At 51.0% G+C, this 27593-nt stretch overlaps 1 long non-coding RNA gene and 1 other non-coding gene across 3 annotated transcripts; both read left to right on the top strand.

The window, feature by feature from the left end:
• LOC110479618 (uncharacterized) lies at positions 1 to 26661 on the top strand. 2 transcript variants are annotated; one of them, XR_002466960.4, is made up of 7 exons: positions 1 to 4855; positions 5873 to 5956; positions 6857 to 23590; positions 24176 to 24255; positions 25259 to 25344; positions 26291 to 26413; positions 26570 to 26661. It is a non-coding gene; the product is annotated as an uncharacterized LOC110479618 (long non-coding RNA). The 2 variants fall into 2 exon arrangements; XR_014949393.1 differs by lacking the exons at positions 1 to 4855; positions 5873 to 5956 and having other exon boundaries at positions 23553 to 23953.
• Positions 24033 to 24108, top strand: LOC116184285 (small nucleolar RNA R38). Its single transcript, XR_004149048.1, has one exon. It is a non-coding gene; the product is annotated as a small nucleolar RNA R38 (small nucleolar RNA).
• Positions 26662 to 27593: the final 932 nt, after the last annotated feature.

Here is a 27593-nt window from a genome sequence, read left to right as displayed (position 1 = left end):
TGCAGGGCTGGGACCAGCCAGGACAGGAACACCACACACCAAAAGCAATTAAATGCTCAAGGGGTCACAGACCAGCCCCGGAACTCTCTCCCATCCAGAGGTCAGAGGAGCGTGTCCTCATTTGCTGCCTCTTAAATACATCTGATCCTGCCTTAATTCCTTCTAAAACCTTCCCTGAGAGCTTTCAGGTGGCTGCTGGGGAGAGGTGCCCATGAGCTGGGGTGGCAGGCCAGCCAGGCACGGGTGACAGCCCGGGGCTGAGCAGTGCCTCCAGAGGGATGTGAAGGGCTGTGGGCGCTGGTGGTGATGGAGGAAGCGCCATGTGCACCACCATCCTGATCCTGGGTCCACTGGTCCTCCTGCTGCGGCGACGCTTCTGCAACAAAGTCGAACCGTACGTCCTCTCCTGTCCCCTCCCGTCCCCTCAGGGCTCTGGGGCTGGGGATGGAAGGGTGAGGGGGGGCCTGGGGTGGAGGATCTCACTCCTCAACCTGTGGAGATATTTGGGTTCCTTCTGGTTTTGGTTCTCTGGAGGACACCAGGAGACATTCGCTTAAGCTGGGTAGAGAGGAGCCTTCTGTGATGTGCTGTCACCTCCTCTCCAATGCACCAGCGCTGGTAAGGAGGAAATGCAGGACTGGTCCTCCCTTTTGTCTGGTGCCAAGGGGCAGGGATAAACCACAGGGATGCTTTTACGTGCACTGATCGAGGCGTTTCCCAGATGGAGCAGCCCTGCAGCCTGGCTGCCTGACTGTCCTCATGCCTCGGCTTGGGAGGAGATTGAGCAGCGACATCAGCTGTGGGGACATCACCAGCCTGACACTCAACAGGTGTCCTGAGGAGGTCCCACTCCATCCTCGCAGGTCTGGGAGGTTGGGTGAGTGTCTGGCTGTGTGGAATGCTTGAGAGCACCGGCTAAATGTCGGCTCTGAGGAAAGGCAGCAGCCAGCACCCCTCACCCTGTTGCGCTGTGCTCACACACGCTCACACTCATCCTGGCTCCACGGCCAAGGCAGGGAGCAGATGGGAAGGGACTTGCTGCAGTCCCACACCGAGGCAATGACAAAGCTGCGACAGGAGGGCAGGGTCACCTCCTGCTCGGTGCATCCCCGCTGCGCCACGGGCACGGTGCCGGCGGCTGCGGCTTCCGCTACCTGCAGCTCCCCACGTCTTTGGAGGGCGACTTGTCCCTGTTCAGCCTGGCCCGGCTTCAGCTCGGTGGCAGCAGGGCGAGCCCGAGCATTGCCCTCGCCCCCTGTGCCTGCTCCAGTGCCAGGCTCGGCTCGGAGACACACAAATCTATTTACCACCGGAGACTGGAGACATCTGAAAGAGGGGAAGTCAATGAGCCGATTAGGTCAGGAGAGAGAGAAACAAGCCTCAAAGCTTGTATAGGGAAGGGAAGGCATCTCCCAGCCTCTGTGCCCCCGGGTTTCCCTGTGCTACCTGCAGCACTGGCTGAATGAAACACTCATTAAGTGTCTGAGCAAATGAGCTGCAGAGGTGGGAGCTGTCGCTGGGCAGAGGGTACGGGGATGGCTGGCAAGGCTGGCAGGTTGCAGGTCCGTCCCTTGGGAAGCTGCAGGAGGAATGGGCAGGTACATGGCTGGGGGACAAGTCACCTGGGATGATGGCAGCAGAGCTGGCGGTGTGCAGACAGCCCAGTGCCCCAGCCCTGGGCAGCAGATCCAGCTGCAGCACAAGCCCTGCCCTGGGGAGCAGTGTGCAGGGTCAGCTCCTGAGGAGCAAGCAGTGAATAAAGCACAAATCTGTGCAGGAGGAGATAGGAAGGAGCCTGGAGCTGAAAAAGCTGGGGCTGGGACAGGCATGGCCCTGCCCTAGCTACTTCCAGTCAAGGCAGGATCAACACTCCTTCCACCACATTTAAACTGTGGGCCTGTGACCTGGTCAGTCCTTTCACCCAACTGGCTTCATCACCACCACTGCCATCATCATCATCAGCAGCAGCAGCAGCAGCAGCACAGGGAGAGAATGTGCCTGGTGCCAGCTTTTGCTGGAATGACACAAGGGCTCCCATCACGGCATGGACATGGGAGCATGAGGGAGACTCAGAGCTGATGGCCAGGAAAAACTTCCTCCAAGCCCTGCTGCAGTCTTCAGACAGGCACCTGGTCTGGATGCAGCTCATAGAAAAGCTGTACCCTCCTAGATTAGTTCTTTTGGTGATTAATTGCTCTCACCATTAAAGACCAGTGGCTATTAGCAGCTTTTCTACTTGATCTATTTTGGACATTCATCTACTCGCCTTGCTTGGTGTTGGCATAAATCAGAGCTGCTCCACTGACAGCTTTACACCAAGAGAGATTCTGTTTCCAGACTTTCATGTCCTGGAAAAGAAAAGCAGCAGAAGCAAGGGAAAAATGTGCTGCTGGGCAGGGCCTGGGGAGAAGTGGTGCAGGAGACCAAGGTACAGTGGACCTCATGAAAGGCAGGCAGCATCCTCAAGACCAGGAGCAGACCTGAGGCACCAGAGCCCCAGTACTGTGTTGATCCAACTGGATTTTGGCCAACTAGATGACCTGGCTTAGGCTGCATAGGCACCAGGACCCCATACAGCAACAAAGACCAGGATTTTCCATATGTGCACTGTTCTGGATGACTGCTGGATTAAAGACATCTCTGAGAAACAGCACATGTGAAGAAGAAGTCAGGAGCCCACATGTTCCATGGGATAAACCTGGCTCGGTGAAGGATCAACCCTCTGCCTCTGACGTCCCCGTGTGCGAAGCAGGGCGTGCACCCTGAGCAAAGGACACAAATGAACAGCACAGGCAAGATCAGATTATGTGAAATCCCCTGCTCACTTGACCTCCTTCACGTCCCTGTCTTCTATTTATATACCTTGGGGCTGCCAGGAATGGCACAGGTTGTCCTTGGCCCACGCTCACAGAGCTGGGGGGCTCAGCCATGGGGTTAGTGTTGGCCACTGGAGCTGGCTGCCACCACCTCAAATGCAGAGGCTTGAAGGAATTCCTCCCAGCACCCCAGCTCTGGGGTCTGCTATCCCCACCCCTTGCTGGATTTGAAAAGCAAACTGGAACACTATCCTGGACTAACCTGCTCTCAGGAGACAAGAAGGTCAAGAGGGACTCCTTGTGCTTGGATTTCCTCACAAGCAGTGATTTATTCTTTGTTTTGTGTGATATTTAAGGAGAAGATCTTGGCGGGGGGCCAGGGCTGGCTATGGATGTCTGCTCTGTTTGCCTTTCTCATGTTCTCTCCCTCCAGTCTCTTCCTGGCAGGAGCTTCTCACCGCCTGCTCCTGGGTTTGGGGAGGTGGAGATGCTGCTGGAACATGGGGTTTGGTCTTGGTGCTGGTGCAGTGTGGGGCAATGCAGGGGACTGAGCACCCAAGGGAGCACAGGATCACCCAAAGGGGCACAGGTCATGCAAAGGAGCCAGCTGGAGAGAGCCAGGTCTGTGACATATCCTCCATGGAGAGCTCTTGGAGAGGTCTCAGGCTTGGTGGGGCAGTGCTGGACTATGGCAAAACAAAGGAGGTGCTTTGGGAAGTGAAACATGGGTTTGCCTTACTGCTGTTTTTTGAGACCCCTCCCAAAAGGCTGGACATGAATCACCTGGGCCCCAGAGGGGTTGTTTTCCTGGCACTGGGAGCCAGGGCCATGGAGAGAGGGAGTGTTTAGCCCCTGTGCTGATCTGCCCCCAGAACACTCCTCGTTGTATCCCACACACTGTGCTGCAAGACAAGAGCAGACCCTGTGTGCTTCAGGCTGGGGAAAGCAGGGCTGGTAGCCTGGCATCATCTAGATGAACCTTCCAGCTTATTTCCCTCTGGGAAGCAGGACATGACCTCCTCATTTCCACTGGCCAGGCACGGCTGGCAGCCAGCAGTGGTGGCACACAGCTCTGCTTCTCCAGGCTGGCGCAATCAGAGCGCAGCAGGCAGGCACAGACAAGTGTCAGCCAAATTTCTGTACACTTTAAATACATTAGCAAGGCCATAAACACAGCCCCAAAGTGCTGCAGGCACAGGCGAGCCAGTAAATAACCCCCAAACCCACCAGCAAGGGAACACCCCTCTTCTTTCCACAGCAGATAGGGCTCAGCATTGCTTTCCCCCAGATCTGCACAGCAGCTGAGCAGAGCCACTCTCTCCCTGGCTGTTTTCAATCCAGTACCAGAAGGGTCAATTCTGTGCCACTTCTGCGGAGTCATTATCCTGTCGGTTATATAAATGTCTGGGCATGCACAAAAGGCAGTGCTGATACAGTGGCTCTGACACCAACTCTCTCCAACACCTGCTTTTCAGCTGGGGAGAGAGCTGAGCGCAAGAACATCTCGAGAGCTGTCACACAGAAGGCTGCTGTCTTTCAAGCTGAATGGAGGTCTAAATAGCTCTCACTTCTGCTTTAGAATCTCATTTCTAAATGCAATTAATACTGGCACATGCATAATGAGAGACTGACGAGTGAATACAGACTCCAGCAATAAAGAAGCCAGCCCCAAGTGCTATGTAAATATTACAAATCCTCACAGGGAGCTGACCTGGGGAAGACAGCTCTCTGATGATTAAACCCCGGTGACAATACGACTGCATTCCTACATCTGTCACAATACTACCTGCTGATACATAATGAGCCACGCTAAAAGAACTTGCTCTTGCTGCTCTTCAGTGCAGATAAAATGTCTATTTGTAGAATGTAATTAATCTCTTCTTCAAAATCAGGAACCTTAGTGTCCTTGGTAACAACATGCCAGTGACTCAGAGAGTGTCTCTGGCTTTTCCTTCTGATTTTGGAGCGACTTACTGAAAGTGACCCCAAATTCTAGCACTGCAAAGGAGCACAAGTGGAAAAACCAACAGTATCTGGAGGTAGGGATGGGTTTTACCCACCTTTCTGGTCTCTGCAGGGCTGCTTTGGGAGCTTAAGGAGGTCCTGGACTTGTTTCAGCCAAGTTCTCTATGATGAGACAAGGTCTGTCCCAAGATCTGGTCCCCAACCCATTAAGAATGAATTCCCTTTTACCATGGGGTATAACTGGGCAGATAATAAACTGTCAGAAGAGCAGGGGCACAATCACAGGATGAAGCTCTCCCTCTTTTTCCTGGTTTCCCCAGCAGTAAGTGCTGTGTGCTTTGTGTGTGTGTGTGTGTGTCCATGCCTGCTCCTCTGATGGCTTTCAAGCCTGCTGCCTTATTTCAGCCAAGTTTGGCAGGGGATGGAAGTTCAAAAACACCCATTCCCCACCACGTAGCAAACATGCAAAGCCATGAGCACCAACGTGGCAGAGGGATGCAGGGAAGTGCTGCTGGCAGATTCCCTGGTCCCTCTGAGGGTTGTGCTGGGGCATGGCCTGCTCCTCCAGCCCACCCCAGGCTGGATGAGATTTGTGCTAAAAAGGCAAAGTTGCTTCAAAGCAGCCAGGGGCCATATCTGCTTTCTATGAATTTCAGTGGGAAGAACCAGGGCTGGATGTTGCTCACTGACCCAGTTCCAAAGCCCAGGGGAAGCATGGGCCGTGATACGGGGACAGCTGCGTGGAGAGTGGGTGATGGAAGACTTGCATGATTTATTTATTTCCTGGGAAATAAAAAGGAAGAAGAAAAGAATGGTTGGATAAAATCAGCATATTCCAGGCTAAATTGTGCTGCAGCAATTCCATGTGGGGCTGGAGCTGAGCTGCTTGGTCCCCTGTAAGGGAGATTCATCCCTGCTGTTGCATGATGCAGAGCTGGGGGGGTGTGGGGAAAATCAGGGTTTGCTGTTACTGAGGGCTCTGCTCTTCAGTGCAAAAATGCCCTTTACTGGGGCAAGTTATCACTTCCCTTCAGACAGGGGCTTCAATCAGCACCACTGGCCACAGCTGACCCCATCTCCTCTGTCCCCAGGCACTCCGAGGGAGAGGAGGAGATGAGGAGGGAGGCTGGCTCTGACCCTCACGGCTCCTAACAGCGCTCCCGAGCACAGGCCAGGTGGGATGCAGCAGCTTTCTGGGATGATGCAACTCTGAGGAAACTGGGGGAAGGACATGCAAAAAGCCTGGGTTTCACTTTCAAGTATTTTAATGGTGATTTTTTTTATGTTTCACTGGGATTTATTGGGTTTTTTTTCTGACTATTGGTGAGGCTGTGAAGTCTCAAGAAAAGTGTCTTGCTCTGGAGAAAGGAAATTAAACCTGGAATGGCTGGATTGGAAGGGAAAACCCCATTTTTGCATTACTTTTAATAGCATTTCAGTTCCCTGGTGAGGGCACACACAGACATTTCTCTCTGGCTGCCTGCATGCCAGGAGCATCTCATAGGGACAGAAAAAGCAGGAGAGCCAGGCTGATCCAGCTGGGGTGGGCTGCAAGGGGTGGGTGCAGGTTGCCCAGAGAGGATGTGGATGTCACAGCCCTGCAAGTGTTGGTGGATGGGTTGGATGGGGCTTTGAGGAATCTGCTCTAGTAGGAGAGGGTTGGAACAAGATGATCTTTAAGGTCCCTTCCAAACTCAGCCACACTGTGATTCTATGTGGGATTTGGGACTGATGTGGCTTTGTGTCCTGTGTCACTGAGACCCCAGGGCTCAAGGGCTGGCCCTGGGGTGTCCATGTGCAGCTGCCAGCAAAGGCTGGGTCACTCACACACCGCTGCCTTGGCTGTGGGAGGGAATCCTTGCATCAAGGGTGAGGGGACACTGGATTGGGCTATGGGGAGAAACTGGGGCCAGAGCTGTCTTTCCTAATCCCCCCTGGGCACTGCTGAATGCCCAGGGCAGCTCACGGACTCACTATGCCCTGCAGGCAACTCCCCCCAAGGCTTCTAACCTGAGCTCTCAACAAACAATTAACCACAATTCACTAATTAACTACAATTCCTTCTCATCCTGCAGCTCCCCTGCGCTCTGCAGCCAGCACCGAGCACATCCCAGCCTTGGCACCTGCTGAAACCCTCAGAAAACAACCTGTGACAGCAACAAACCCACATCACCCAGCTGTCCTCCCACAGCTCAGGAAGGGCCAGGCTCTGGGCTAAATGCTGGGCCAGGAAGGAAATTTGCCTGTCTGAAGCTGAGCCCTGGGTCGTGGCCAGCAGCCCCAGCTGCAGGCACAGAGCAATTGGGGATCCTGCTCGAGGCCATGGGGCTCTCGTGTGCTCTGCAGCTTTCCCATGGATATAAATCCATTAATAAGAGATCAGTGTGCACACAGCTCACTGAAGATGACAGCATCAGAGGCACATTGGCTTCTCCTAAGCACTGGTCTCGTGCTGGGTTTATTTGGTCCATTTGTGGCAGGGGAAGAGTTGCTTTCGGCATTCAGAGATGACTTGTGTCTGGGAGAAGTAGCAGGGTGAGTTATATTTTTGGCTCTATTTAGCCACAAAAATTTGGGTTTAGAATAAAGACAAATATTCCTGTTTGCTGCCAAACTGAGGCAGACGATTTCTTGTGCAAGCCTTCGTTTGTTTGAGGACTTGGTGTCCTGCTGTAAAAATAAATGCTCTGATGGGAAAAGTCTATCAGGGTGTGCTGATCAGTGATTGGGAGCAGTGGGCTCGCAAACATCCGCTTCAACCTAGCTGGAAAAGCAGCTCCCAAAGCTTTTGCAAATAGATATTAGACAGAAGGAGACAGGTCTTTGGTTTTTTGGTGGGTGAAGCAGTGACAAGTTGAATCATGGGCACAGTTGTGCTGGCCTCACCATGGCTGGCATGAATTTTCAGTGCAAATACATCCAGTGTGCACCCAAACCAGGCTGGTTGCTCCTTTTGAGAGTCAGCCACCTCTGACAGCCACAGCAATGGGGGAAGGAGAGAGGCTGATGGTGGGGAAGAAGTCTGGGATGTGTTTCCTGCCCAGGATGTTCTGGTTGATGCCAGCACGCTCTCCCCATCCTGCAGCTGCAGGGTCCCCCCCTGCCTCAGAGGTAAGGCCAGACACACTGACCGACAAGAGCTCCCAGCAGCTTGGTTCTCCATACTGAGAATTTCACAAATGTCTGTAGTGTTTTCCTAATAGATTTTTCCCCCTGTAAGGTTATAAATTAAGCTTCTTCAACCTCAACTCATGTTAAAAATTTTTGTTTCTTCTTTTTGGCAAAAGAAGTATTATGATAAGGAGGAATCAAATTGGTTTTACCTGAAGCTACCTTCATTTTGTAGCAGATTAAAAGTAAGATACAGAGTCAATAATGCCAGGAAGGGGGGTCAGGGGATGAATACAATGCTGTGCTGAAGGCAGCACAGAAAAGATTGGAATCTGAAAAGACAAAAGCTTACCAGGATTGAATCTCAAAGGCAGAATCAGCTCTTCTGGTGATATGAATCACCTGGATTCCCCTGACATGCTGGTATTGCTGTAGAATGGCTTTTATGTATTGATTTAAGGGAAAATAAAGGTCAAGGGCTTAGCTACAGAGGTGCTGTTCAGTCTGGGTGGGCAGAAATGAGAAACAAGGAGGATCTGCAAGGTCAGAAACAGGATGGAGAGGAGCCCCAAGAACGATGGGTACATGCTGGGGCTATGAGACCCCCAAGGGCTGGATCAGAGCCTCTCTGAGGGGAGCCCACTGGAGCCCTGATCTGCAGGGTCAGCCCAGCCACAGTCATTCTGGGTTTAGTGAAAATCCAGATTTCAGTCTGGACCTTTCCATCAATAACTCTGACCTCTCTCTCCATCTCGACTAGCACTCAAAAACTCCCAGAAAGGACAAAATGGGGTAAGATGGGAATGGTGCCTGCAAATGTCACAGGGCTGCTGGGACAGGGTCGCTGCCCTGCAAACCTGGGTGTGCAGACAGCGCTTGCTAAATCAGCTGCAGGGCAGTGCTGTAGATTTGGGGGATAAAGGTTTCCTGAGCCATGGAAAGGCCAGCTCTCCTCCTGGGGACCTCCAAGAGGGTGGATTTCATGAGAAATGTTCTTTATTTACTCAGCCAGCCACAGCCAGCAGTGAGCTCAGAGCGGATGAGTGCCTGTAGCCAGCGGCTGCACAAGGTTTGCTGGCCATGGCGAGCTGTTTGTTGTTTGCACCGAGATTTGGGGTGGTCCCGGAAGGCCTTCGGTGGGTGGGAGTGGGAATTCACTGAGTTCGTTCATCGTGTCCTCTCTGCTGGCCAAAACCACCCTCCACTTCATGAGAAACACAGAAGGGGTGGTGGCAGCCCTCACAAGGTGTCAGCAGTGTTTTGCCAAGGCATGCTGATGGACATGGTCCCCTCATCGCGGTCCCACTGTTGTGACCCCACCGAGGAGAAGCTGCTTGTTTGAGGAGGAAGGAAGGATTGTGACATCTCTGCTCTTCTTCTTTCCATCTCTGTCCCCACTAAAAAACAGTTTGGGAAAAACTAAAAGGGGAAATGAAACATTGAGTGGACTGCTCCAGCTGCGGGGTGGAGGTGGTGTGGGAGCAGCAGTCCCACATGGGCTGGAGGAGGGGGTGAAGCTGTGGGGTCTTGCTGGGCCCCACTCCCTGGGGTTTATCAGACTGTCTGTTTTCATCATTTCTCTCTGAGAAGGGAAGTGGACCACACAGCAGCAGAAAGTCCTGGAAATCTGTGAGGGAGACTGTTCCCATCACTCTTCCCTCTGCTATTGCCTCTGTATACAGTCGGCTATGGAGGATGTATGGCTCTGTATTGCTCCAACTCAGTGAGATAATGCCTCAGAATTCAATTCCTTCCCAATTAAATTCCCAATCACAGCCAGCATGTGCACTTTCATAGCTCTGACCCTCTTGTCTCAGTTGCACACGTGGTCTCTCTGACAAACCAAGCAGACCAGGACTGGAGTCACCTCATCTCAGCTACCCTGTCTGCTCCATCCCATCCACATCAGACCCTGCTCTCTCTCCTCTGCTCCCACTCCTGAGGCATCCTAATGCTGTGTGTGGCCTACAACTTTTCTTTTTCTAAAAAAAAAAAAAAAAAAAAAAGTCAACCAAAAACCTACAGTAGAAGCAAGTAGAGGAAATTGGTTCAAGTTTCTTAACTATCTCATGGAACAAAAATGCTTCATGAGGCTGTTCAGGGAAAGAGAGGGTCAAATGTCCCTCATTAATGCTGATTTACTAAGAGGGCTGGGAAGTGGCAGGGGGAGACAGTCCAGCTGCCTGTCTCAATGCACAGGGGTCCTGGTCTGGGATCCAGGCTGGGATGGGTGGCTGGACCCCCAACATAAGACTGGAGTGGTGGGATTACTAGCAGAAGGTAGGGTGGGCTGCAGGCTGCTGTGCACCCACACCCAGGGAAGACCTGGCCCACATCACACTGCAGAGAGGCAGCACAGCTCCCTCAGCTCATGCAGCAGTTTGGAAATTTCATGGCTTTCTGAGGAAAAGAGCAGAAGTTGAGTCCATTCAACCCAATTAAAACTCCAGAGGAAGTGCAGAGAGGCAGGATGTAATTACCCGTGCTGGAATCCCAGTTTGGAACAGGAGGCAGAGCTCTCCGGATCAAATTAATCCCTGGTGTAACTCTGCCGAAGTTACACCAGGGCTATAATTGGCCTGAAACATTTTAACTATCTCATTTAATGTTATTCATGCTCTGCTGGAGATGAGAATGTTTATCCTAAATGAGGGATTCTAATGCTCTAAAGCAATAATAGAGTGTGAGGCTTATGTGGTTTCTCATTTACAAGGATGCTGGGGAGGCCAGATTGCCACAGAAGATGCAGTAAATCTGGATTCCCCAAATCTTTAGCAATTTCCACAGCTCCTGTGGTGGCTGGCTGTGCCATTGTCCTTCCTGCAGTGTCTTCACCCTCCCCACACCCAGGCTACTTTTCCATCTCTTGGAGATACTGGGGGCTTGTACCCCATACCGACCCAAGGGCAGGAGATGGAAAGTGGAATGAGAGGGAGTGGAAAGCACTGAGAGAGGCCTTCCAAGATTAAAGCTTCCATAAATCATCAGCAGTGAGATTGCCCAGGGACAGACTGATTCCTGTGATGCTAAAAGGGGGGATTTCCATCAATGGGGGCTGTCTCCCTGAGTCACTGCAGGGAAGCAGCCTCCAGGCTCCTGCAGGAGGAGCAGGGTCAGTGCTGCAGGTAGCTCAGCAAGCACACAGAGCTGGACACCCCCCAGACAGTGTTTCCAGCTGCCAGCCCTGGGTTATCCACCAGGATGATCCCAGGATCATCCTGCAGTGAGAGACAGCAAACACAGCCCTGCCACCCTCCATGAGGAACATCCCCAGGAACCACCACCTGTGGTGGCGATGCCATCAGTCAGCCAAGCACACATCCTGCCTCTTGCAAAACAAAGCCTGCAGGTTACATTCCTCCTTTTGCCAGCTTGTGCCTGCCTGCCAAGAATGCCCCTGGGCCCCAAATCTCTGCTGTGTGCCCTGAGTCCCTCCTGACCCAGCCCTGGTAAGTACCATACATGGTGGGCTCTGCACCACCATTACCAGGCTTTTGGAGATTGCAATTATCTGTCTTTAAATCACACTTCCAATCCCCAAGCTGCTTTTGAGCCAGACCTCTGGTCTTTCCCTCTGCTCTCATGCCAGTGGAAACCACAGGGAAGGCAGATCTGTTTGTTCTGAAGCAATTTTTTAATGCCCTGTAGCTTAGAAGCTCAAGCATTACAATTCATTCCAGCTCCTTTCTGCTCCTCAGAGGATATTAGATCCTTCTTTTGATACTTCCTCACTCTTTGTAGATGTTACCCTAGTTTTAATTTTCAGGGCTTCAAGACTGTTTTTAACAGTGCTGAGCTTTCAAGTTGCTTCCTTCAAACTTTCTCCAGCCATGCTTTCTCAGAGCCTAAATAGCTTTGATTATTCCCAGATGTTTTTGGTTTGTTAACCCCAGAATAGTATTGTGTAACAGCTTGGAAAGAAGACTGGCAGCAGGGGTCCTGAGTTCTCTTTCCTTGTTCACCAAATCACTTCCCAAGCAGGACACCTATGGGATTTCACCTACAGAAGGAATGCCATTAGCTGCAGCACTGAAGGTGCCTGAAACCCTCCTGCTGCTAAGGCTAACCTTCTGAAGGCATGGCTCATTTTCTTCACCCAGCTCCTCCTTATCCTCTGTGCTGGAGATTTCCAAGCAGGATGACATGTTGGGCAGCAAATCTACAGGGAAGCCTTTGAGCAGGCATTCCTGAGGCTGCCAGGCTGCACTTAATGGGAAAATGCTCATCTCCAGGCCAGGCTGGGCTCAGGCTGTGGCCACCCCTACTCGCCAGCCACCCAGCTCTGCTCTGCTGGGGCCAAGTTTGCCTTGGCCCGGGAGGATGCGTGCATATGTCCTGACAGAGCAGAGAGTGGGGAGTGAGGATTTTACACAACTGGCTCTGCTCCTAACAAACCTCTGCAGCCCGCCTGACCCCAGCAACACTGCCGCTCCCATGTTTGAGCCATTGCATTGCTAAACACTCATAAAAAACATCCCCATTCCCACTAGAAGAGAGCCAGGGTGTATCTGATCTGGCAGGAGATTCTTCTCAACCAACCATAAATCTTCCCAACATCACCCCAAATTCCCCATATTTCTTGGTGCCTCCACCCACTCTGCTGGATCCTTGCACTTCCCTTTCTCAGCCCCGTGCTCAGCCCGGTGAAGCTCAAGGTTCCTGGGAGGGATGTGAATACATCCCATGGCATCTGCATCCCATAGGCAGAGGACCACACCTAGGCAGGGCAAGGAGCAACAAAAGACAGAGGAAAACAAGGAGAGAAAAAGCATAAAAGAATTAAGAGAGGACAATTTTTAGCTGAGGGCCAAACCAACTTACCCTGGCATGTCCCCATGACAGTGGTGTGGTACCCAGCCTTGCCACCTTGTACCAGCTGCGGCTGGGAAAGCAGATGAGAGACAAACCACCACTATTTAACCCTTGGACAGCCAAACTGACCTGCTGTAGGAAGACCCTGCCCCAAGGAAGACACCCATGCCTCTGCCTGAGATGCTAAGTGTCTCAAAAACCCACTCCCATCCCAGCTGGGCACAGCTTGAGCTGAGTAGATGTGCCTCAGGCCAGCCCTGAGTGAGCTGGTGGGACCCAGCTGCACCCAGAGCTGCCCAGGAGAGCAGAGGGAGGAGGATCAGCAAGACAAGCTGTGAGTGAAGAGTGTCAGTGCTTGGAAAGTGCAACCAATTTGCTTTTAGTACAGTTCATGCCTCTCCAACAGTGCCTAGAATAACAAATTCCTTCCACCCTCCAAGCCTGAATGCTGGAGGAAGCTGCTGAGAAACTTAATTGATTAGCTGGATGCGTGCACAGAAAAAAATTGCTCAGCATCAAGGAAATCACTGTCTTGACAGTTAATGCAGATGCTGGTGGAAGATTAGAAAGACCAGCTGCAGCTTTTTATCACAAAACCCCTTCTTTTAGTCTGGGAACAAGGCAAGATGTGTTTTGATGGGACGACCCATTTTGCAGTGGTGCTGAGGGGCTGAAGCATCAGGGCTGTGCCCCCAGCCTGCACCCAGGGCTCACTGGACCCATTACCATCTACAGCTGCTGGAGGGCAAGGAGACAAGCTTTGGGCTCCTCTCACCCCCCACTCTCCAGCCCCAGAGGTTCCTATCAACCCTGGCAACCTCGGAGCAGCAGGAAGAGATGCCCTGAGAGCAATTTCAGCATCGAGGGTGCAGAGGACAGAGCTGAGCACACTGGAGGAGCTGAGTTTCCAGATGCCTCACAGCAGCCTCTCTAGCCCTTGCAGAACATCTCCCCATCTCACTCCATGCCTAGGCTTGTTGCTTTGCTCTCAGCATCTCCTGCCTGCCACAAGGTCACCACACAGGATTGCTTTCTCCATTTGGCAAAAGAAAACAGGAAGGCAAAGGCCTGCAGGGGCTGTGAACTTGCCTGTCATGTTCTCTGACAGAACCAAAACCTTTTGCTGCTTGTGTTTTTCCCAAACTGTCGCTGCTTGTCACACCCCGTGTTTAAACCTCTGATTTTGAAAGCTTTCCTGAGCCCTCAGCAAAACAAATGGAGAGAGCATGGTCTGTTCTCCACAGGGATCAGCCACCACCTCAAAAGCAATGAGACTGACAGTGTCAAAGCTTCCCAGAGCAGCAACAGGCAGAGCCAAGCGTGCATGCCTGTGCTCCGGGGCTGCCAGAGGTGGGAGGAAGCAGCCTGCTAACCCCAGCTTCCTCCTCTCTCGCAAGCTACTCAGCTCCTGAGGTATTTGGCTCAGGGAAGGATGAAAGGGGAATGAAAGGGCTCAGCCCTCCTGTTTGCTCCTCTGCTGAGCAGAACTGCTCTCCTGTCCCCCGTTTCCCCTATTGCTGCTGTTTGACCTGAGCAGCCCAGAGGCATCTTAGTCACGGTGCATTCCTAGCACAGCATCGCTTTTCTGGAGCAAAATGGGAACAGCTGCCAAGAAACAAATCTTCCCCTGACGCCTGGCACTTTTCATGGGTGGAACAAAGCTCCTTGAAACGCCAGGGGAAAAACCACCAGATTTCAGCCACAGCAAACCTCATCCCACTCCAGCCCATCCCCTCCAGGGATGTTTTCAGCATGAGGGGGCTCAGACAGAGACTAATGAACATTGTGATCACATCCATACGGCACCACTTTGAGAGCTTTGAGTGAAAGAGGAGGTGAAGAGAGATCTGCTCTTTAGCTGAAAGCAGTGCTATGGGGAGCAGTGCACTCTGGCTGAACCCCACAGCATTCAAGTCCAGCTCTGTCCGGTGTCCTCCTACCTGCCCAGGCCTGAAGTCACTATTGTAACCAGGCAGGGTAGAGGCAGGTAGGTGGTGCTGATATGGAGCACATTAAGTTCACACTTAGCTTGCTGTGAAAGAGTTCTTGAGGCTTGTCAGAGCTAAGAGAAGTTTGTCCCCAAGTGCTGTGAGGAAATCTGGGGCTATCAGAGTCAGACTGGTGAGGAGGGAAGCACACAAGGGCTGAGTGTGGATTGCATGTGGAGGTGTCTGTGTCCATGGGATTTCTGTGTGCTCAAACAGCAGAGCTCCCAGATGAACATAATCCTTTCCCCGTGAAGGTTAGTATCTCTCCCAGGTATTAACCAGATGTGGGATGGAGCCTGCAATAGTCTCCCTGCCACGCTCACCAATTTCTTCACAAAGTGCTGTGGTTTGGCAAGACTGGGAGCAGGGAGATAAAGCCAGAAGAAAATTGAGAAGTGTCTCTGGAGGCCTGGAACCTGCTGAGACACACAAGCAGCCTCAAAGCACATGGCTTCTTGCCCTTTTCAGCTGAAGGAACAACACTTGGTCTGTGTTCGCTCACATGTTGAATGTGATAGATGGAATAAGGACAGAAATATTGGCAAGTGAGTTTCTTGGAGGGCTTATGCCAGCTGACACCTGCTCCTGGCTGATAACAGAGTTCCACCCTCAGTCATGGTGCAGAAGGCAGCCTTCATACAATATGAAGGCAATATGTTTTTCTTGTTCACTCTGATTGAGACTGAAGCTTATCTTGAAATCATCCACTGCAGTTGGTGCTCAGCAGTCTCAGTCTGACAGAAATGGGTCTGATGGAGGTTCAGCTTCACCTTCTCAGTGATCATTTTAGCAGAATATGCAGGAGCAGGCTCAGTTAGCAGCACCTCTGGTTCACTCAAGTCAGGGCAGTTTCTCTGACCGTGAGGATTTTTAGGCACTGAGCATGTAGAGTTCACAGCTAGGACAGGTGCAGCGCTGATCTGCTAAAGCCTAAGGCAGCAAGACCAGGTTAGGCCCACTTGAGATGCATTAAGGTTTCCTGTGAAGGTAACATGAAGTTCACATTGCAACACGCATCACCTCCCTGCTCACTGAGGTTCCCAGGAGATTGCCAGCAGTGCTTCAGAGACTGGAGCTGCTGACTGCAGGCAAGTCAAGACAGGGCTCTAGCTTGTAAGCTGGAGATGACAGAGAAGCCCAGTCCTTGAAAAATCAAGAATTCCTTTGTGATCCAGGCTTTCAGGCCAGGTTTACACAACAAGCCAGTTCCAACAAGCCTAGACTGCAGCTTCTCCTTCTGTTTCTTGGCTAGCCCAGGCCGTTCTGCTACAACAACACAAGCAAAGTCCACTGTCACAAACACCATCTGCTGAAGAGGAGGAAGGTTTCACACTGTGTCAGTCTCTTTTATCTCAGTGTAGGCTCTGCACAGGAGCTGGCTGAAGTTAGAAAAGCAAAGGAGACCCCAGCAACAGCTTTTCCTGGTGCTGTCTGTGGGCAGTTACTGATTTGAGTAGAAGAGGACTCCAGGGAGGCAGGACAGCACACAAGCAGCTGGTGCATCACATCACTCTTCAGGCTTTGGTTGAAAATAGCATCAGAGTTTTCCCCCCAAACTACATGAAGTCCCAGGCAACAGGAGCAGCCCTGCTCAAGAGCTAAGCCAGCGCAGCTGAGCTCAGTCTGTTTTGGATCAGGTCACTTCAGAAACAGAAGCAGCAAGAGCCAGGCTGGGACTGGCTGTATGAGGAACCATCATTTTACATCCTCCTCCCATATCTACAGAGGAACAGCCACCCACACCTCAGCAGCAGCAAAGCTTCTTTAGCCACCCAGCAGGTACTTGAGCTTCTCTGGAAACAGCATCTTCAGATCACAGCCCAGCACCATTGTCAGACTGAACAGCTGAGGCAGGAATGTCATTCTAGAGGCAGTAGAGTAAATCCAGGAGATCAGAGCACATTTCTGTAGCACTACAGGTTGCACACACAGGACAAAGCAACACAGAGCAGAGAGCAGCCACCCAGCCCTGGGTGCTGAGGGGATCTATACCCTACAGCTGGCCATGGGGCTGAGCAGGTTGGGCCAGAAGGACACCAGGGCAACACAAGACTGACCAGGAGCACAAAGTCCTTCCCTGGCTGGACAGGAGCAGAGCAGGTAGGACTGGGCACAAGCAAGGCTTAACTGGGTGCTGGCAACAAGCTGAGACCTCAGGCAAGTTTGTGGGGAGTACAGTCCTTCTCTGCTCCCCAGAGATCTGTTTCTCACATGTCTTCCTCATGGATGAACCCTCTTTTTCCCAGTCCAAAGCCTCCCTCATGCTGAGCAGGATGTCCTCCTTTCCCTGAGAACCCACACAGATGATGGTCCTGCTCCAGGAGCAATGCTCCATGGTTTGGGATCTGGAACCCAGGGCATCAGACCTGCAGGGAGGCTGCAGAACAGACATGGATCTCCAGCAGGCCACAATGCCCAGTGCTTCAGATCAACTCCCTCTCAGCCTGGAGCCAAACCAGAACGCAGCTCCAGCTCTTCAACAGCAAAAAGCTGAATTAGTTGAAGTCATGGTGCCAGCTGTGTATTTAAACAGGAATTACACAGGGCTTCTGCTGTGGTAATGCAGCAGGTGCTGGCAGTGCTGCTAAAACAGATGAGGAAGGAAGGGCAGTGGGCTGGACTTGGGAGAGGTGCTCAGGGAACAGGGGGCTCCTGATTCCTGCCCTGCTCACATGTGGAAAAGGTACCCCAGCAGTCAGCCAGCCCATAGCACCTTGCTATTTTGAGCTGTCTGGCTGCTGCTGAGCTTTGGTCACCATAAATCTTAGGTCTGGGAAAGCAAAACATCACTGGGAGCAAGTACTCACAGCCACTGACTCCTGGCTGAGGTGCTCTGGCCATGAACTGGGATCCTATGGCATGAGGCCCTGACCAAACACAGACATCAAAGGTGGTGCCCATGCCCAATTGCAGCCTCTTGAAAGAAGATGTTTGAGAAGTGATTATGAATTTGGAGCCTCCCAAAGCGGGCTAGCAGCTGGATCTTCGGGATGAATAAAACCCTGCCAAAAATTAAGATCTGTTTCTGCAAAGCTGAAACAGCAAACTTGTTTGTCTTTCCTCCTTCCCCTCACAACCACGTTGTTTTAAACATTTACAGAGACCTTTATACTGTTTAAATAATGGTTGGGGTGGAAGGGGGTTGTTTCCAGTTTTTTTTTTTTTTGCCAGCTGCTCCAAGCCAGCAGCACTTCGCATGCAACTTCTGGAAAACCAGGTGCTGCTGGTTGTGACAGTACCACCCACGCTGTCCTGCCTCCCCTTACCTCACCTGGAGCCCCCTAAACCTCAGGGTAACCCCCCCAGAAGAAGGGGTTACCCCGAGACCCGCTGCAGCAGCTCCCTCCCCTCTGCAGTGTGCTGGTTTGTGGGATAAAGGGGTGCATGTCCAGCTCCCCACACACCCCCAAATCCCCCGGCAGCACTTCCGAGGCAGCCGCGGCGGGGCTTTGTGCCGCTGACCTTGGCAGGAGAGCTGGAGGAGGAGGATGCCGGAGCGGCTGAGCGCTCCCGTCGCTGCGGAAGATCAGCGTCTCCCGCGGAGCGCGTTCTGCCGCCCACCTCCTTCAGCAGCGAGGAGGTGACAGCTGAGGAAAGAGAGGAGAGCACTCGGGGAGAGCAGGGGGGAGACGGCTGAAGACAGAGCGACCTTGCAGCAGCAGCACCGCGGCAGCGTGCCGGTAGCTCGATCAGAGAGAAAGGCGTGCGAGCCTCTCCCCCGTAGGCAGGTCTGCGGGAATCTGGGGGTTGTGGTGGGCTGGCTGAGCTTTATTTGCAACCCGTGGGGAAAGGGAGCGAGGAAGGCTGTCCAGGAGAGCTGGAGGCTTTCTGCAGGATGTTTGGACTGAGTGAAAGGACAGAGAAGGGAATATGAGGCATGCTGTGGAAGCAGGATGTGGGATAGAGAATATGTTTATACAGACAAACTCAGGCTAATCCATGGGAGGCTTTAGAGACCATAAAAGCCATCTGCAAGTGGGTAGATCACATTCTGGAGGAAAACAATGGTTTAAAACAACACCACTCTCTTTGATCTACTCTGAAGAAGTCACACTTGTGAGCCTGAAGACAAGGCTAGCATAAGTCGATCCATGAGTTCTGCCCTTACAGGGAGGGTTGACAGCAAAGGCCATTTATGGTCTTTTCCTGTAGAGGAACTTGGGGCCACCAAACAAAACAACCAGGAGACAGACATGGAGCAAACAAAAGGAAGCTGGTCCCTCGCCTCCCCACAGGAGGCAATGATTGTTACAGATTCACTGAGCAAGTTCGTGGGAAACAAAGTTCCCAAAATCTCTGCTCCAGAAAAGAGAAGAGGCGTTAGCAGGGGCAGTGAACTGACCTCTGGCTCTCAGAATCTGCACCCCTCAAGTGGTTGGTGGCTTGGAAGGGTGCTGGGAGATGTACCATAATCACTGCTCCTGCATTCCCTAAGCATTCATTTTGGACATCTCTTGGAAAAATGACATGAGTCTGGGTGGCCCTTGGTCTGATGCCCTGCAGCAGGGCTCCTTCAAGCAGATGTCACTGGGAAACTGTGCTCAAGAAACCTTTTTACAGGCAGCAGGAGGAATAACCACTGTCCTTTAACCAGCTGCCCTCTGTCATCTTGAAAAGCCTCAGCTTACCTTCAGACTTGGTCAGGCATTTGGCCTGCTTTCCCTGCACAAGGGCAAGAAAAATTAACCAAAAGGTCCTGAAATAATGTGACCTTTCATTATTTGAACATGTTTTTTCCCATTAAGCAATGAAAGCAGCAGAGATGCTATTCTCAAAAGAACCTCAAAACAATTATCTCCTTCCTCTGGAATAAATGGTGGGAAGCAAGAGGTGAGCTGGAGATATGGCATTTGCAATTCTCCTTTTTCCATCTGCAGCAGGAGGAAATGTTGATTTGCATTATGCTCTGACACAACTGCTTGACCTCAGTGCAGCTTATGCTAATTACTTGCAAGAAAATGCTTGTTTGCTCTGTGTGTGCCCAGCATATTTCTGGTATCTGAGCCTGATAGATGAAATATTGCTTCCAGCACAGTGCAGATGGGGATGGCTGAACCAATGGCTGGTTGGCCAAGTAATCCAAGCAAACAGAAACACTGTGATAAAAGAGGGCCTGAGAAGTTTCCCATTCATATCACCTGGGTATTTTTATACCAACTCACTCCCTTTTTGCTTACCGTGCTGTAATTGCTCAGGCTGACACAGAAAATAGAGAGAGGATCCATCTCTTTGCCCAAAGCAAGGACAACTCTCCTTCCCTTGCTCATCTAACTTGGCCTAAAAGGAAATCTCTCTCCTGGTCTCAGTAGTTTTACAGTGTTAAAGTTTTCCTGCTACCTTTAGGAGCATTTGTGTAGCTGTACACATCTCCTATCTCTGGGTATGCTCAGAGGGTGTATATTTCAATTAAACATGCTCATCCATGAAGAAACTGGATTCCTGCTGCTACTGTTCAACAAATGCATCAGTCTGGCCCCAGGATTTATCTGTGCATGCACTGCCATTGGAATATTTTGTGAGTGCTCTCTGCTTTGGTTGCTCCTCTAAGGAGCTGGGAACAGAATCTGGCTGGCTCTGACAAGATGGTCACTTTGCCTGGCTGGGACACAGGCCTGAAGGATCAAAAGTGTTGATCAGCTTGCCTCCATCCCACTGACACAATCTCCTCAAGATCCATTCTGTGTTACACTCAAAAACCAGTACCTTGAGACTGGTTTTATTGCATTGTGCCCAAAACTCAGTTGAGAAACAGGGGAAGAAGCAGGAGGAACAGCTGAGTGGCTGGAGCTGCAATTCCTTCTGCACCATCAGGAGAAAGGGGAACATTTTCTCTTCTCAACCTGCAGAATCCATCCCAGAGAAGCCATGCCTTGTTTGCACAGATATTCTGTAAGCATAAAGCTCTTGTTATTCAGTGCACAGGCCTCCAGTTACAGCAGAGTGTTCCTGAGCCTGCTGAAGTTCTACATAAGCACACGAGACATGCTGAGAAATGGGCTTAGCTTTAAACGTGTATTTAATATTAAATGAAGGCTTAAGAGCTTTGCTGCCAGGAGCAGGGAAGGATGTTTTGTTTGCAATGTGCCTTGTCCTGTGTGGGAAGACATTGCTTGTCTGCTGCTGAGCTCCAAAGAGCCTTTCTGCCATTTCAGGGGGCTGATTTGGAGCAACTGACACCAGGATTTAGGACCTTGTGGCAGGCTTATTTTTTTTTTTAATAGTAGAGATCTGTTGTCTCTGAAGTCTGGCACCTGAAATACCAGCAAGCAATCTCCAGCCTTACCCAAAGGGATTGTTTTTTGTTGGGCACCCAGCATTTCTGACAGGAACAAGCATCAATCCCTGCACCTCAGCATCTCCTGCTCTGTACACTGAAGCCTGGCAGGGGGCTGGGGTCTGCCAGGGGGGAACTGCCTTTTAATGGGTTCAAACACCCTGACTGCTTCTCCCTGGCCACAAGTCAAAGATAACCACAGCAAAGCATCTCTGAACCCCTAGATGTTTTGTTTCTCCAGGCTTTGTGGAGCCCTGTCTGCAGGGTGGGACCAGGGCAGGCAGAGGGGAAATCAGGAGGAAATCAAATTACTGTCAATAAGCGTGGAGAGTTTCTCCCTCGAGGGATTTACAGGCAGCTAAGAGGAGAAATGGGTGGAAAACTGAGAGATGACCTTGTCCTTCAATCTGAGCATGAGATCAAAGCCCAGCTGAAGATGGAGTGGTTCTGTCATTGATTTCTATTTGCATTTCCATCCTTCCCTCCTCTGTCAGATACTGATCTCTCATATGATTTATGGGAGGAAGCAATCCCCTCCAAATCCTCTGCAGGGAAATTGAGAGCAGCCCCCAGAAGTTCATGTGTAGAAGATCTCCGTACCCTTTTCATAGCTTTTCTACCTTGTTCAACCTTTCAGAGACTGGAGCAAGAAAATACCATAACTGATGGAAATTGGCCACAGGAAATCTATCCAAATTATGCCCAAACTGCCCTTGGCAGCAGCACTGCAGCTGCCTGAGGAAGGAGATTGTGTTCAAACACAGCCCTCAGAGCGGGCTGTAACTTCCTTCACATCTCGGAAGGTTCACAGACCCTCAGAAAAGCCACCACATCCTGGTGACCTCGGGGATGCTCTGCCTTATCCTGCAGCTCCCGGTGAAGGTTCCGTGCTGGAGCTCTGTGGGACATGGTCGCCCTCTAAAGGGAAGAGCTGAAAAAATTCGATTAATTCCCATACAGGCAAAGTTACAGAGAACGAGGAAAGCGTGGGCATGGGCGAGGTGATGGCTCTCCCTCTCCACCCTGAGTCTTTGTTCTGACTCCAAGACATCCTTGGAAACGTTATCCGTGCTCTGCAAACATGAATTATTACATCAAATAGACTGTACACTTAGCTCATGCTGTTCTCTTGAGTTTTAATTGTTGAGTCCATTCATTATTTGGTACCTGGCAGAGCTTACCCTTTTATAGGCACACACAGGCTCTGTGGGCTGAGCAGCTTCCACCCAAAAATCAAGATAGTGTCAAATCCCTCAGCACATCCAAGTTACATCTTCTCTCCTTCTGAACATGGCTTAAATGGGATTTTAGTTGTATTTTTAAATACAACCTCCCTTGGGGCCTTGAAGGACTAAATTCTAGTTGAATTAGATGGGTTATATTTGCTTATTTAAGAGGCTGAAAGCAGCCAGGCAGATCACCAGCCAAATCTTCATGGAGAAAAGGCTGCTTCAACGAAGGCTGTGTTAATTAGTGCTGTTCTCTGCCATCACCTGCCTTCCTACCAGGCCAAACACTGATTCCACAGGCTCCTGTGGGCCAGGGAGACTCTTGTGCCTCATGTCAGAGCCCAGGGCTCTCTGCAGGCAGCTCTTCCCAGCCAGGACAGCTTTTGGGGCTCCTGCATCCCGGCAGGCACAGAGGGCTGGGGAGCACCACAGCCAGCTGCTGCTGTTGGAAGCAGCACCTTGGTATCTCTCTACAGCTTTCTTACACTTTTTTTTTAAATTATTTTTAAGCCTCCTGCAGCCTTTTTAAAAGAAACTTTAAGAAACAGCACGGGCCGTTCTGGAGAGCGAAGGCAACGTGGGAATTTGGCAACTGTTCATGAGCACATCTCTGATCCAAACACCCCAGGAGACCAAAAATCCTGCGGTCCCCAGACATTCCAGGGGTGGCATTGGGTTGGCATTGGCACTCAGACTTGGCTGCTTTCCATTCCTGGTTTGTTTGCTTTCCATTCCCACTCACTCGAGCTCTTTACCACGAGGATGGATAAGCCTTTGGGGCAAGAAAGTAGACATCAGCAGTTCTTATGCTTCTTCTCCTTGTTTCCACTTTGTTAATGTTCACAAAGACTTTATATACAAGCTAAATATAATTCTCCATTGCTTCATATATAAGTTATAATTTTATTTATAGTTTCATATAAAAGCTAAATAGGATCCTGTGGATTTCACGACAGGTTTTAACAGCAAAGGACAATCACAGCACATCCTGGAAGCATCGCACATTCAAAGCGTGGCACATACATTTACTAACTAATCTCTGACTAATTCCTTATTTCTAGCTGATTAGCCCCTTCCTCCATGAGCTAATGCATGTTCAGCCTCTTGAAGCATTCGGCCTACTAAGAACAATTATACGTGTTTCCCTAACGAACAGGGTACATGAAGAATTAATAAATAATTAGTAAATACCATTAAAGAGTGGGGTGAGGGGAGAGGGAGCACTCTTTACTCCTGAGGGACGGGACTACACTTCCCGTCATCCCCCGCGCTCCTCAGGGGCCGGACTACAGTTCCCATGCGCCCTCACGGAACAGGACTACAGTTCCCATGAGCCCCCGCGGCCGCCCCGCTCCTCGCGCTTTCTGCGACAGCATGGCGGCCGAGCTGCGTGTGGTGAGTGGGCCTGGCCGCTATCCGCCGCCATCCGCGGGCACGGCGGCCTCAAGGGGCGCAGGAACGGCCGGGCGGTGTGCGGGGAACTCCCGTGCGCTGCCGGGACCGCCCGCAGGGCTGCGGTGAGGGCTGCACGGGGAGGCGTGATGGTGACCCCGCCGCCCGCCATGGTGGATGCAGAGAGCAAGGCCGGGGGCTCCGGGCCTGCCTGAGGCGCTGCGGCAGGAGCCGCGGGCTGGCCCGAGCCCTGCTCAGCGTTTAATGGGCAGCGGGTGCGGCGGGGTCGGGGCTGTCTCCCAGCACCCCGGTCCCCATCCCAGCGGGCCGGGCAGCCACGTGTGCCCGCAGGCCCGGGCTGCCCGGGTGAGGAGCGCCACAGCCACCAGGGCAAGAACAGATTTGCGATTCGGGGCGGTCCTCTGCTCTTCAGCTGTTCTGGAAGCTGAGCTAGTGATGATAAAAGTTATCCCTGTCTGAATTTGATCTTTCCTCTGTGGAAGCGGAACTCTGAGGCTCAGTGTTAGAGACGCAAAGGTAAAGGAATGATTTGTTACCTGAACTAACTGTTCCCTTTCTCGGTTTCAGAGCATGACACCGTGTCAAGAAGGGGTGAAAACACTCCCCTGGCTGGGGAGCTGATTGACCCACAGTGCACCTTCACAATGGTGAGAAACAGCAGCATCTGCCTTGGCATAGTCTGGGGTTCTTTTTCCTCCTCTTGAGGGGTTATGGAAAAAAAACTCACTCTGCTGTCTCCAATTATACCCTCCTGCATTCCTGGGGCTCCTGGGAGGGGATGTAAAAGCCCAATGGCTTGATGAATGTAATTAAGCCAATAAAGGCTGTAGCTTTGTCATGCTGCCACCCGAGTGTGCTACCCTTTGCTGCCACTGAGCACAAGCTGAAAAGCAGCATGGATCGAATGGGAATTTTACTGGTGTTGGTGCCCAGCAGAGCACCTGCTTGTCAGTGATGAGCCAGAATAGAAGGATTAGAGGTAGGAGGGATTGGATGACAGACTATATTATGGAGACACTTGACACAGCTCATCTCATAACTGTGTCTGTCACAGAAATAGACCTAGTGACAGAGTAATTGCTCTGTTTGTCTGCCTGGAGGTGCTCTGGGACAGTTTCAAACTTGCATCAGGTTGCTGGGGCTGGGGAGGTGCAGCTCACCTGCCCCAGAGGGTCATCCTGTGAAGGACACGCCCTGAGGAATCTTCCACCTGAGGGGCTGTCCTACGTCTGATAAATGCATTTCTTAAGATAAACTCATAGACAAGTTATACCATGGTTGGATGTGCAGGGAAGGAGTTGGACTGGGAGGTTTCTGGAAGATGAGGAGAATGTCAGGTTGGAACAGCTTAAAAGTGTCTCAGAGCTGGTGGGGCTTTTCCCTAAGCAAGGATTCAAATAGCATCCACCTCCCAAAGTTTCTTGTCTGAATGAGACAGCCCCCTGGCAAACATGCTCCTCTGTGTCTTGAGGGACAGGTTTCTGCTCTGTTAAGTTTGTGAGACAAAAGTTGCCTGACTTCAAATGCAGAATTTCTGTCTAATTCTTGCTTTGTTATCCAGTGCTGGGTTTTTTTTTTTTCAGGAGAGGTGAGGAAAAGATGACCAACTTTACTTAAAGTGCTTTTGCTAACAGTGTTCTTTGCATTCAGGAGGAAATGGTCCTGCAGAATCCTGGGGCTGCTGTTGCCCAAAGACAGCTTTGGCCAGAGGGCAGCTGCTGTTGGGCTTCAGGCTGGTAAGAGAATTAAATTCTTTAGTATTGTGTGTTGTTTGTCTTTAATTCATTAATTACATGCCAAGCCTGTAGGCACATTGAGTCACCTGGTGAGCCTAATCTCTGAAGGTTTACCAGGAAAAATCCCAGGAGAACAGCTGGGTATGTGTGCCATGTGTGGTTTTGGGGAACGTGAGGGGTGGGACAGACACTGAGCCTGTGATGTGCTGTTATCCCTGTCTGACACTCAGCTTGAGGAGGAAAATGTCCACTGAGGCTCAGGTACTTCCCTTAGTGGGTGCAAAGAGTCCACAGGTGTGAGTGGCACCAGCGTGACAGAATGTGTCCCCTTGTCCTGCCACCCTGTGCTGTGTGACAGCAGCCAGTGCAGTCCAGGCACAGACGCAGCTGCAGAGCTGCTGTTGTCATAGCACAGTTTATTTAGAGCTGCAAAGAGCTTTCAAGTTCCTTGTGCAAACAGTGACAGGTTGAAGGGCAGATAAGGAATGCGTTCTTTCTTTTCCTTGATGTACAGTCACTGAACACACAGGCTGGAACAGCACTTTGTCTTGGGCAGCTGACAGCTGCCTTCTGCTAAATGATTTTATGCTTTATTGAGCAGAATTTGGTTTTGTTTGCAGAAGGTCAATAACAGTTTCTGACAGGCCGGCAGAGCTGGTGACAGGGAGTGTCGTCAGGATTGTGAAAGGGGAGGGAATGGCACCACAAATCAGGCACATTGGCTGCTCTGACAGCACAGCTGTCTCCCAGGCAGGATCAGGCACTGGGACAAGCACCTGAAGCTTTTGGCTTCTAAGGTGCAACAGAGAAAACAAAGTGGAGAGGCAGCCTGGTGATAAATGGGAAAAAAAGCTACTTGGTGCTTTGAGATCAGAAGGACAGGAATTGCTTCAGAATTGACTTTTTTAGGACAACTGTTACAGCCTTGCTTTGTTGTTTCTCACAGATCTAGAAGATTGCTCTGGATGGGATGTCACAAATGACTGCTGATATGTCCTGTGAAATGGCCACCTCTGTGTAGGCACAGGCTCCTCCTCACTGCTCAGTGCTTGCTGCAGCCACACCATGGGTAAGGGACCACTAAAATCAAAAAGAATTTGGGTACTAGTGCCATTGGCCTGGGTGGGAGCAAGGTTTTGTCTCCTGAGACCTGTACTCCAGATTAAATAGTGCAAATCAGGAACTTTTCAGCTGCTCTGATACTGGTTTTTTTTTTTTTCACCAGGACCTGATCAACAGTTGCCTGGAAGAAAAAGTGGTTCCCTGCTTTCTTTTGTTCCAGAATAAAATAAATTGTGGAAAATCTTACGAGTCAAAGTTGGGTTTTATTTGGTTATTTCTGTAAAGGTTGGAGTCCATGCTCTTAAAGGTGTTTTCTAACTCTAATGATTCTAATTCTTCTTGGACAGAAATGGTTTTGTGCAGGTATGAAGGATTTTGGATTAAAACTCTTCCTGAAATGGCAGTTGTGAGCTTACCCTTCATAGCAAACCTGATAACACAAAGACTTCAGTGTCTGCAGATTCTGTCCCAGAAATAATTCATGGGAACAGTGTGACAGAACTAACTTATGGCTGAGGTCTGGTGCCATATGGTTCTTGTGGTGTGCTTGGGAGTACAGCCATGACTAAGTCCTTAAAATGGACTTAACTCCAGCTCCAGGCTCCACCCTTGGCTGGGAACATCCCTTTTTGAGAGAGGAAAGCAAGGTGCACGTTGTGGTTCCCAATGTTTCGTTCCTGATGTGCCTGTGAACTGGATTATTCCAGCAGGGGGATTGCAGCACCATCCTGCTCATCGTGCCCTGAGTGTCAGGGTGCTGCTGATGTCACCTGGCCACAGCTGGTTTGAGGAGGTTTCAGAGTGTCTTGGCCAGGAGATGTGAGGATCAGGTTCATTCGTGTCACAAAAGGTTTTGCTGAGTGTTTGGGAACACAAAACAGGCCTGACAGGCTGCAGTGGTACCAGTGTAGGGTGGCTCTGGTGGGAACAAAGGTTAGTTTGAGACCTGGGAACACAAGATGGGCCCCAAGCTAGAGATTATATCTGGAACAGGCTTGGAACCTAACCTGTGTCTGAACCAGCTCGAAGCAGCCTGCTGAGAGCTTCAGGGGGTTTGGAGGCTCCCTGGCTCAGGGCCAGGGTATCTTTTGCCATCTCTGTACACCAGCCTCACACAGTAAATAGCATTCCAAGTGGAAAAAGGGCTGTGCGCAGAGCTGAGTCTTCAGTCTCCATGATTTAGACTG

Source organism: Lonchura striata, chromosome 18 (genome assembly GCF_050655825.1).
Source record: "Lonchura striata isolate lonStrDom1 chromosome 18, ASM5065582v1, whole genome shotgun sequence".
Taxonomy (NCBI): Eukaryota; Metazoa; Chordata; class Aves; order Passeriformes; family Estrildidae; genus Lonchura; species Lonchura striata.
Note: the sequence above shows the minus strand (reverse complement) of the source record. Positions and strands in the feature narration are given on the sequence as shown.